We start from the raw sequence: 12638 nt of genomic DNA on the forward strand, positions 1-12638 counted from the left end.
GGTCAACAAGAGAGTCTAGATCTGCGAGACATGCGACATCTTGTCTAGGGCAGGTGGGAGATGATATTGGGGTATGCCCTAGTTTATTGTATATTGTACATGTATTTATCTTGTATTATACATTAGTCTCCTGAGGCATTAGGACAAGTGGGAGATTGTTGGGATTGGTGTCTTAAATCTCCCAAAGTCTCGCAGTTTGTAATTTATACACATTGTTATGAATAAAATAGGAGTTATTTTATCTGGCATTAACTCATATCCAATAAACAAAGCTCCATGGTTATTGTATGTAAACTTAAGCATGTATATGAGATATACAAGTGGATCATGCCTTAAGTGATAACCTAAATAGGTCTTTAGTATAAGGATTAATTCGGGATACTTGATCCTGGTGACACTATGGATACGACCCGATTTGTTGAGGTTTGCAAGTGTTGTGAACTACTACAGATGGTAGATCCTAACCATTTATATGGAGACATGCGAGCACGAGTGTCATATACAAAGCATTTGTATAAGACCGGACCACGAGATGATTCGTCTCTGTATATAACGCTGTTGATATTGAACACTTACATCTCACCTAAATGACCATAGGTGACATGACCTCAATCTTTAGTATTTTGGGAATTCCTGTCTTTGAGGGCGGTCCTTTGATTAGTATGGGTGAGAGTGGCCAAATTGCCAACTCAATATGCCTACCTTTTTGGGGACTTGTCTGATTTGGGAGTTGGGAACTCAGTTACACAAGATGGAATTTACTTCTTTTTCAAAGCAGGAGTAAGTAGATAGATTGCTCCTTTAAGAACTGATTTTGGGACTTGAACATAGTGCCCACAGCTTCTCTTTGGAAGAGAGGACTCAATCATAGTAGAACTATGACTTATGTTTATTAGAGGGATCATGGGTACTTAAGGGGCCAAATGTAACTACAAGGGCATAACGATTATTAGCGTAACTGTACTTACAAGCGATCTATGAAGGGTTATCGCACTGTTGATTGGTTGATATGAACACATAATATGTCTATGGTAAGAAGAGTTGAATTGTCGGTCTTTAGTGAAGCGCCTAGCAGTTAAAGAGTTTAGTCGGTTATTCACATACCGTTGGAGCTTCGAGCTATAGGGCCATATAGTAGTTCACCTAATTTAGTCAGTTGGCCGATAGCTACGATCACGGAGCTTTTGCTCAACGATCACAAAGCTTCTTCTAAACGATTGGACATCGTCTATACGATAGACTTGTCAACTCCCACTTGCTCAATCGTTTACATGATTGTTCTTCCTCCAGTTTCGTCCTCTAACCAAGTCCACAGAGCTCACACGTCTGGATTCTCACACCGAGAATACCAAGGTAGCCATTGTGGTGGTGTCATAATCAACTCGACATTGTTCGATGTTTTTGGAGGTCGTTTTCTGTGTTCGTGATCTTGGAGTTCGTTGTGTTCGTGATTGTTGTGATCGTGCTACGTTGCAGTCGTAGTGTTTGAGCATTCGGGTTTGCAGTCTTGCTGATTGTTCGAGCATTTGTGATCGGGGGTCTTTGAAGATGAGCCTTCAAAGGTATCTGAATTCTTCCTTTGATCTTCTGTAAAGCATGCTGTAATTTCGTATGTTGTATGACCAATTAGATTCCGTTTATGTACTGTAATTGTTGTTGTTCAAATAAGAATGGAATTTGGAACGATCATTCCATTGCTTATGGAAATCCTCATGTCCGATTTCTTTTAATGAGTTTACGTAGGATCAGACCAAGAAATAAACTGACTATTTCACTTAAATGACCTAGGTAACTCGATCTTAATCCTGAGCTAACCATGAATTCCTATTTATTCGAGATTATCCTTAGATTTACATAGGTGAGGGTTGGTCCAACAGCGCCGACTCAGTTGTAAGTTGAACACTTCAAATTGAAAACCCTAAATTCAATTTGAACATTTCAAATTGAAATAATTTCAAATTCACTCAATTTATTAATCCAAGGTATTCATATTTTACAAGCTAGTAAAGGGATCTTATGGACCTACAGATCATGAGCTCCAACAATTTGAGATTAATTAACTAAAACTCTTTAGACCGAATTAATCAATATTCATTAACAATCGAGTCACACCACTATAGCTTGATTCTTGCACTATAGATATATTTGTGTCCACTTGATTTAACCATAATCAACAAGTCGACCTTTCACAGGTTGTTCGTAATAACGGTTGGGTCAAATGTTGTCTTACACCTGAAATTACGTCTTGCTCCTTAAGTTCCACTGATCTTCTCATGAATGATTGGTTTGTGATCCAATCACTAAACCGGATCCTCTCAGGCCAATGAGGGTGGGGCCCAATTTATTATTTAATTAATTAAAATTAAATTATTTTTCAAAATTCAAATTCAATTTTTAGAAATTGAATATTTGATTTTATTTAATTTTGAATTAAATAAAATGGAAAATTCGAAAATAATTTGATTTAATGGAGTTTTTCATAAATTCTTTTGGAAAAGGTGGTGTCATCCTCTCAATTCACACACCAGCCCATTTGTGACTTGAACTGGAGGTGGCTTCAGCTGAATCTTTGAAGTGTCTTCATGGATAAGGATAATAAAAACTCCAATTTTCTTTATTGAGGGAGGACTGAACAGAGGCTATAAATTAGTTTATGTTGAAAATTGTTCTTCATCTCAAACTCACACCATTCCTTTCACAAATTTTCTTCAATCTTGAGTACCACCACCCAAATTCAAGGCTGAGAATAGTAGAGAAGATCTCTTGGTAGTTCACTGAAGATTTGAAACTGGGATTTTGTTAAGAGCAACTTGGATTTGGAGGATTTTTCAAAAGTATGATTTATTGAAACCCTTTTCTGTGAAAATACGTTTTGCATGCTTTTAGAACTAAAATTCAATGTAATTAGAATGCCTATTGATTCTGATTGTTTTTATTGTGTGATTGTACATTCCATCACTCTTTCCCTCCAGCTTTCTCCCAATCTCACATAAGAAAAGTTCTTATTCCTCCTCTCATCCTCTTCTCCCTCTTTTTAATTCAAGCAAAGCCGACAACTTTTGCTTGAATTCTCATTCCCAAGAGAATACAGAAGGTTCTTAAGTGGTGGTGTTCATTTGGGTTTTTCTTTTTCGAAGATCGAAGTGTTTGTTGGAACCCTAGTGAGGGGAACCTTGCAGAAGCGGGATTGTCCCAAATCTCATTTGGTTAGAAAAAAGATTTTATAGAAAAATAAGAACGAGATCATACATTTGAAAATAAAATATACAACACGCTTTTATCTAACATACAATAAAAAAAAGGGTTTTAAAAAAAAAAACCTTTGAAGAGCGTCTTCAAAAGTGAATCCTTCGATCTTCAATTGACACAGCCACAAACGCGTCCTTGGTATTCTCGAGGATGATAGATCTATGAGTGGTGGGCTCTGACTATTTTGGATTGAGGGAATAAAGAGAATGAAGAATTACAAAGAACATTGTTCGGTAAAAACACTCACACTCTCTGTCTTGCAAGGAGAAGGAAAAAGAAGATTCCTAATGGAATACCACCTCCCTTTCTCATATAAGTGGTGGAGAGAAAAAAGGAACTCTATCCCCATAGTTTATATACTAATTTATTTATTTATTTAATATATATTTATATCATAACTACTTTATCATATAATATATATTAAACTCTATGTTATATTAAATATAGTATATAAACTATAGTTTTAATATTGTATCATATACAATATAACTTATAGTTTCTTTTCTCTCACTTATGACATTTAATATAAATCATGTTTACATTGAGTTTCGATTATATGAATTTAATTCACATAATTAATAATTGAATCAAATTCAAATATTTAATTCCTCTCAAACATACTTTATAATGTACCAAATATATTATAGCAATTATATCATATATAATTAAATAAAATAAACATAATTATATCATATACAATTAATTCCCTCAATTAATTTGAATAATTCAAATTAATACAAAAGCTACCAAGGGGAACCTCATGGACCTATAGATTGAAGCTCCAACGATGCGTGAATAATTAATTAAACTCTTTAATTAAATTATTCACCATTCATTAACTGTCAGGCATTACACTAAAGACCAACAGCTGCACTCTTTGTACTATAGATATATTTCTATGTCCATGGATATAACCAATCAACAGTACAATGACCCTTCACAAATTGCTTGTAAGTACAGTTGTGCCAAAATTACCGTTTTGTCCCTGTAGTTACATCAACTTTTTAAGTACCACTGATCCCTTTAATGAACAATAAATCATAGTCCAACAATGACTAAACCCCTATCAAGCCAGGAGAGGGTGTGGTACCATATTGTTTAAGCCCTGGAATCAGCCTTTAAGGAGCAATTTATCCACTTGCCCCGACCTTGGGGAATGAGTGAATTCCTTCTTCTATAGCTGTGTTCCCATCTCCTCAATCAGACGAACTCCAAAATGGTAGGCTTATTGAGTCGGCGATCTGGCCACTCTCACCCATGCAAATCAAAGGACCGCTCTAATAGGCAGGAGTTCACAACTCACTCAGGATTCAGGTCATATTACCTATGGTCATCCTGATGAAATGTAAGTCTCTATTATGAACGACGTTATATAATGAGACTAAAACTTTCGTGGTCCGGTCTTATACAAAATATTTTGTATAGAATATCCCCATTCACATGTCTTCACATGAATGATTAGAATCAGATCATTTCTAGCACTTTACAACAATTGTAACATCTACAAAGCAGATCATACTCCTAGTGTCACCGGGATAAAGTATCCAGCCTTATCCATCTACTACAGACCATTTAGGTTATCATTTAAAACATGATCTATATGTATGCCTCTACATACATGCTTAAGCTACGAGATAACCTTGGAACTTAGTTTATTGGTTTGTAATTAATACAAAAAAATTCAGAATAAAATATCCTATATTTTATTAAATAAACAACGAGTTTGTACAATACATTTAAAAACTATATGACCCTACGAGATTTAGGGCATCAATCTCAACAGTATTTGTGTTCGTGGATCGAGGAAATTAAAGAAGAAGTTGTTCTTTAAGGGTAAGTGGAACTTCTTCCCTTTTTTCTATTCCCCAAAATCATGTTGTAATTTTATTTTCTTAATTCATAATTTTATCTTTTTATTCTGTAATTTGAAATTCTGTTAAAATAAAAAATTGGGACCGATCCCCACGTTTCTGCACAGGGACCTTCATCGGTTCCCTTCATTATATATATATATATATTTATATAATCACTAATTAAATTAAATTTATTTTAATTTGAATTTAATTTCAAAATTAAAGGGGGGAGTTACAACTCCCTCCCCTTAATTTTCTCTCATCAATCGTGTGTGGGTGGTTTTGTTTTTCACGATGGCTTCATCTTCTTCACAGAAGAATAATAGAGATCTCTTAAGTGTCAGAGAGATCATTCCTAGAAGCACTCTCCTTGCAAGATTTTTCCTTTCTCAAATCTCTCTCCCTCTTCCCAAAAGAACACAGAGCCCACACCTCCTATGATTCTCATCTCTTACAGAGATACAGAGGATTACCTCTTCGTGGCGTCCCTTTGGTTTGTTGTAATTTTTTTGAAGACCGGTGGTTCGAAGTGCTCATGACCTTCTAGAAGAATTTACACGAACAAGTTTTTCTTCAAGGGTAAGCAAATTTTAACCCTTCCTTCTTATAATTTTAATCTTATGCAGAATCTTATGTTCTTTATAATTTTAATCCCCGTGAAAAGGAAATTGGGACGATCCCGCTTCCGTAGTGGACCTCACTATTCCTTCATTTATTACCGCGTTGGTTAAAAGGATATCCAAGGAAGATATATTTCTGAGCATGAGGGGTAAGCTTAGTTTGGTTAGGGCCATGAGTATGGACAAAGACAAAACACCCAAAAAACCCGGAAAGGAACATCAGGAATGAGTCATGTGGTCGAGTACGACTCTTTGAGGCATTCAAGAGGGGTTTGGACTTGGAAAACATGAGAAGGAATTCGGTTAATAAGATGAGCTACAGTAAGAACTGCATCTCCTCATAAATAAGATGGAAGAGAGGTAGATAGCATGAGAAATCGAGAAACCTCAGAAGGTGACGATTTTTCCTTTTAGCCACTCCATTCTATTGAGGGGTATAGGCACACGAACTTTGGTGAACAATGCCTTTGAAAGGTAGAAATTCATGAAGAGTATTATTGAGAAATTCATGATCATTGCCATTTCGAAGAATAACAATTTTAGTATTAAACTGAGTCTCAACAGTGGTGAAAAATTGTTGAAATATTGATTGAACCTCTGATTTGTCAGTGAGAAGAAAGACCCACGTAAGACGAGTATGATCGTCGATAAATGTCACAAACCAACCTTTTCCTGAAGAGGTGGTAACACTAGAGGGACCCAAAACATCATTACGAATAAGAGTAAAGGACTGATAAGGTTTGTAAGGTTGAGAGGGAAAGGTGAAATTCGAATGAATAAAAGTAGGGTTGAGAAAAATATTCACTAATATTTCTAAGTAAATACATAAATCATGCGTTCAAACAACTTACTCAAATTATAACCTACACTTCTCAGTGTATTTAGTCACGATATCCTATCTCTAGGATGTATGCAATGAGTATTTGATACACAAGATACTTCTTTATTTCTAAAAATGCTCTATTCTTGTTTTATGAGGTCTAAATATTTGGCTTTTTAAAACCTAGATTTCAATCTACTTAAATCGATCTCTCGACTTATTCAAGTGGTTTACAAAGCATGCATAAAACAAGTTGAACTCATAATTAAGCTTTACTTAGTTCATGTTAGCTATAATGTTTCTCATGTTGGGGTTGGGGCCCTAAGCTCTCGTAGAGTCCTATAGTTTGTAAACACTTGTATGAACAAATGCTTGTGATGTAATAATATGAGATATTTTCTTCGTTGTTGTCTATGAAATATGAGATATTTTAGTTGCATATATCACAAACTAATAAACTAAGATCCCTGGTTGTCGTTATAACTTAAACATGTATGTGGAGGGTTCATCGAAAAAGGACAGGAACAGAAAGTCTGTAAGCTTAACGATCCATTTATGGATTGAAACACGCTTCCAGATCCTAGAATATAAGGTTTGACACTGCGATCAAATCTTATGGCTTTGAATAGAATGTTGACGAATCTTGTGTGTACAAGAAGATATCTTAGTTCTTTATGTGGATGATATCTTGCTCATTGGGTATGAGACAAGTTTCCTTGCTGACGTAAAGAGATGGTTAGCAACACAGTTCCAAATGAAAGATTTGGGTGATGCTCAGTATGTTCTAGGAATATAGATTTTTTGGAACCGAAAGAATAGAACATTAGCACTATCTCAGGTATCTTATATTGACAAGATGTTCTCAAGATATAATATGCAAAATTCTAAGAAAGGTATGTTACCTTTTAGACTTGGAATTCATTTTTCGAAGGAACAATGCCCTAAGACACCTCAAAAGTTTGAGGAGATTAATCGAGTTCCATACGCATCTGCAGTTGGGAATTTGATGTACGCCATGTTGTGTACACGCCCTGACATATGCTTTGCAGTTGGAATCGTCAGCAGTTTCCAATCCAATCCAAGACACAGTCATTGGACTATCGTAAAAACATCCTCAAGTATCTAAGGAGAACGAAGGACTATATGCTTGTGTATGGACCTAAGGATTTGATCCTTACATGATACATTGATTCTAATTTTCAGATTGATGTAAATTCTAGGAAATCTACTTCAGGATCAGTTTTCACTCTCAATGGAGGAGCTATAGTTTGGAGAAGCATTAAATAAAGTTGTACCGTTGATTCCACAATGGAAGCGAATATGTGGCTTTCTGTGAACCTGCTAAAGAAGCAGTATGGCTACGCAAATTCTTGGCTGATTTGGAAGTAGTTCCAGATATGCACCTGCCTATCACACTGTATTGTGACAATAATGGTGTTGTTGCTAACTCAAAAGAACTATGGAATCACAAACGTGGAAAACACATTGAAAGAAAGTACCATCTCATAGTGCACAGAGGAGATGTGATCGCACAAAGATTGCCTCTGAGAACAACTTTGCTGATCCATTTACAAAGACCCTCTCAGTTAAAGTGTTTGAGGGCCACCTAGTTAGAGTAGGACTCCGAGTAATGTAATCTAGGGCAAGTGGGAGAATATCTATAATATTAGAGATGCCCTAGTTTATTGTATTTTTCCTTTATGTTTCTCAACATTATATTGCATATATTTGTTCTCACTGGAGTTTTAGTCCAAGTGGGAGATTGTAGGGAATGTCCTAGAACTCGCAATTCGTGTTAAACATTCTATTTATCAATAATAATAAATTGTTGATTTTGAATTCTATTATGAAAATCCAATAAACATATATATGGCTATAGTCTGAATACTGTAACTTTATGTCGTGATATAAACAGGATCAAGTTAACAGTATATATCCTAATTGGTCTAATAAGTATATGGATGAAATTGGGTATCTCATCCTAGTAACACTATTGGATGCGACTCACTTTGTAGTTGTTACAAGAAGTTGTAAAGTGCTACAAACCATGTAATCCACAGATCGTTCATGTTGAAACATTTGAATTCTATTATGAAAATCGAATGAGTTTGCATATAAGCTAGACCAGAAAATAGTCACTTTTCCTTATAACGACCGTTTACTGTTAAAACTGACCATTTTATTTATTACATAAATTAGGTTAACTCAATCTTAATCCTGAGGTAGCTATGAACTCCTGTTTATTCGGGATTATCCTTTGATCTGCAAACGGTAAAAGTAGTTTAACAATACTGCTCAATAAGCCTCCCATTTTGGGGATAAGACCGGATGAATAACTAGGGACATAGCCCTGCAAGATGAAATTCACTCCTACCCGATTTAGCATTAGCAGATAGGTTGTTCTCTTAAGTACTGATTCCAAGTCTTGAACAATCGGAGCCCCACCTTCTCATGATAGAGAAAGGATTTGATTCATAGGGATTATGAATCAAAATTGTTCATTAGAGAGTCAGTGGGAACTTGAGGAACAAGATGTATTCACAGGGGTAAAACGGTTATTTTGACCCAGTTGTAATTATGAACAACCTGTGAATGATCGACTTACCGATTATGGTTATATAAAGTGCACATAATATATCTATAGTGGGAGGAGTTCAACTATGGGCTATAGTGGAGTGACCCATTAGTTAACGAATGGGGATTAATTTGGAATAATGAGTTTATTCAATTAATCTTTGATCGTTGGAGTCCTTATCTGTAGGTCTGCGAGGTCCTCCTACTAACTCGTAAATGGATATGCTTTAGAGTAGCTTAATAGTTTAATTTGAAACGTTCAAACAGAATTAAATGGAATAGGAGAATTTATATTTAACCATGATTTAAATATATGAAGATGGATAAGTGTAAAAATTAATTTAATATTAGATATTAAATTAATTAGAATTATTTAAAAATTAATATATGAAACTAATTTTATAAAATTAATAAAATTTTTCAGTTTTTAAAAATAAAAATTGATTTTGAAATCAGTTTTGATAATAGAAAATTGAAAATAACACAAATGGAAAAAAATAGTTTTTCCATTACCATCTTTTACTTGCTCACACAAACGTCATTTCCTTTCTCTTCATTTACTCCAAGCATGAGCTGTAAATCATGCAGTGAACTTCTTTACATGTTTACCTCCAATAAATAAAGAAGATTGAAGTGAATTTGAGGCATGCATTATAAAGAAATTTTAGAGAAAATTTTGGGTTGAAGAAGAATTCTTCAAGTAGTATGGTGCAGTGAGCTTCTCCTTGTTTATTCATTTCTTCAAGCTATTCTTGAGTCCCACAACTCGTTCTAAAGCTCCATGAGAATAGTGGAAAAGATCTTTAGGTGGTTCACGGTGCGTTTTGAAGAAGATAACTACTGTTGATCGAGATCAAGAAGAATAAACAAGGAGAAGCTCACTGCACCATACTGCTATGACTACAATCCCTCTTTTAGTAAATGAGCATGCTTTAGTTTCCGCTAAAATAAGTGAATTTAAATGCTTCTTAATCCTTGTTGTTGTCGCTGTATGATGATACACTCTTACAGTATGTTCATGAATGCTTGTAATTCTGTCACAATAAATTTGGATCGATCATGCTTCCGCTCAAGGGTTCTCTTTGATAAGAGTTCCTTCATCTCAACCCATAAAGAAATTAGTTGCTCATTGTTGGAATTTATGTCCTAAAACTCGTGGTTTGTAAATAATAAGCTCATTCTGTAAATCAATAAAGTTGTTATTGAAGTTTGATTCAATAAAGTTGTATTGAATATAGGAATTGCTTATTTCATTTTAGAAGTAAATCCAATAAACTAAAAGATCCATGACTATTTCATGAGTACTTGAACTTTATGTGGAGACATAAGAGTGGATCAAGTTCGATTAAATAGTCTAAATGATCTATAGTATATGAATAAGGTTGGGTGCCTTATTCTGATAACACTATCGGATGTGGCCTACTTTGTAGTTGTTACAATTTGTTGTAAGGTGCTACAAACGAAGTGATTCTGATTCGTTCATGTATTGACATGAGGAGCGAAGGCATCCTGCGCAATAAGTTTGCATAAGATCGTACCAAGAAATTAACGTTGTTTACTGTTTAAGACTGACTATTTTGCTTAGATGACCTAGGTAACTCAATCTTAATCTTGAGCTAACTATGTGAAGGAAATCCAATTCGAGATTTCCATGAGCAACAGAAACAAGATTATTCCAAATCACAATCGTGAATGAACAATACATTTACATTCGACTTCAAACAAACGGTTATACGATTTGTATAGAAATTAGAGCATGAACAATTACAAATGCACAAAGAGAAAAACTCTATGCACATTTGAAGATGTGTCTCCACGGTCCTTTGTGCACGACCGCTCGAACAACAACAACCTCAAACGCTCAAACTACACAACCGCAACACAGCAATGAACACAGCACGAACACTTCGCGCTCGTCCTCAACGATCGCCTTGGTCACGAACGCCTCCACAACATGAACGGTCTCCACAGCACAACGAACAACCTCCACAGAACCTCGACAATGTCGAGTTGAGTATGACACCACCAACAAGGCTACCTTGGTATTCTTAGTGTGAGAATCCAGAGGGTGGGCTCTGTTCGAATTTGGTATGAGGCAGATGAATAAGAAAACACTGGTCGTGTACACGACTGGGCAAGTGGGAGAAAATAGAGACCTATCGTATAGGTCGATGCCTAATTGTTTAGATAAAGCTACGATCATTTAGCTCATCGTTTAGCTCGGTCTGTCGCTTACTGACACTACACTACATGATTGTTTAGCTCGCCAGCCGTCGTTTAGTAAATCCATATTTACTTAACAACTCCGTGAGTTTCTTTTGCGCGAGAGAGAAAACTCGAAACTTTTTATGAAAAACTGTTCACCAGTTTGTAAATCATCATCTTTCAAAATAAAAAAACCGTTTTCCTTTTAAACTCACGGTTACCATGAATCCAATAACCATCCAATAATTAATATTATTATAAATATAAATGATAACCAACTTATCATACTATATTTATAACTTATAGTTTTAATATTTAATCTCATGAAACATATAAATCATAGTTCTTTTTCTATTCCATAGTACTTAATGTAAATCTCATTTACATCAATCCTCCACTAGATGTATCTTATACATCATATCGATTATATCATATATAATCAAAATACCTCTTGTCAATATGAACATTAAAATCAACACCAACAATTGATCTTCAATGAATCTATTGAGCTACCAAGGGGACCTCATGGACTTGTAGCACGAAGCTCCAACGGTACGTGAATAACTGACTAAACTATTTAGTCACAGGATCTACCATTCATTAACTGTCAGACACTCTACTAAAGATCGACAACTGAACTCTTCTTAACACAGATATATTACGTGTCCATCTTAACCAATCAGCATTACGACAACCCTTCACAAATCGCTCGTAAGTACAGCTGGGCCAATAACCGTTATGCCCCTATAGTTACACATGTCTCCTTAAGTACCATTGATCCCTCTAATGAACATAAGTCATAGTCCTACTATGACTGAGTTTTTTCTTCCAAAAAGAAGTTGTGACCACTATGTTCAAGTCCCAGAATCAGCCCTTAAGAGAGCAATCACTCTACTTATCCCTACTTAAGGAAAGGAGTGAATTCCTTATTGTGGATTGAGTTTCCAGCTCCCAGATCAGACAAGTCCCCAAAAGGTAGGCATGTTGAGTTGGCAATCTGGCCACTTTCACCCATATTAATCAAAGGACTGCCCTCAAAGGAAGGAGTTCCCAAAACACTCAGGATTGCATAGGTGTCGGTTGATCAACAGTGCATAGGTGTGGGTTGATTCAATAGTGTCGGCTCACTAAGCCGACCATTTTAGGGATAAGACCAGGTAAATAGCTGGGGACATAGGGTGGAAGACGAAATTCACACCTACCAATTGAGAGATAGAAGAAAGGTTGTTCCCTTAAGTGTTAAATTCGGATCTTGAACAAGAGGCCCTACCCTCTCATTTCCCCGAAAGGGATCCGATTTAGTGATTGGATCACAAA

The sequence above is a fragment of the Benincasa hispida genome, chromosome 6 (genome assembly GCF_027475165.1).
Source record: "Benincasa hispida cultivar pf3 chromosome 6, pf3_genome.v1.1, whole genome shotgun sequence".
Lineage (NCBI taxonomy): Eukaryota > Viridiplantae > Streptophyta > Magnoliopsida > Cucurbitales > Cucurbitaceae > Benincasa > Benincasa hispida.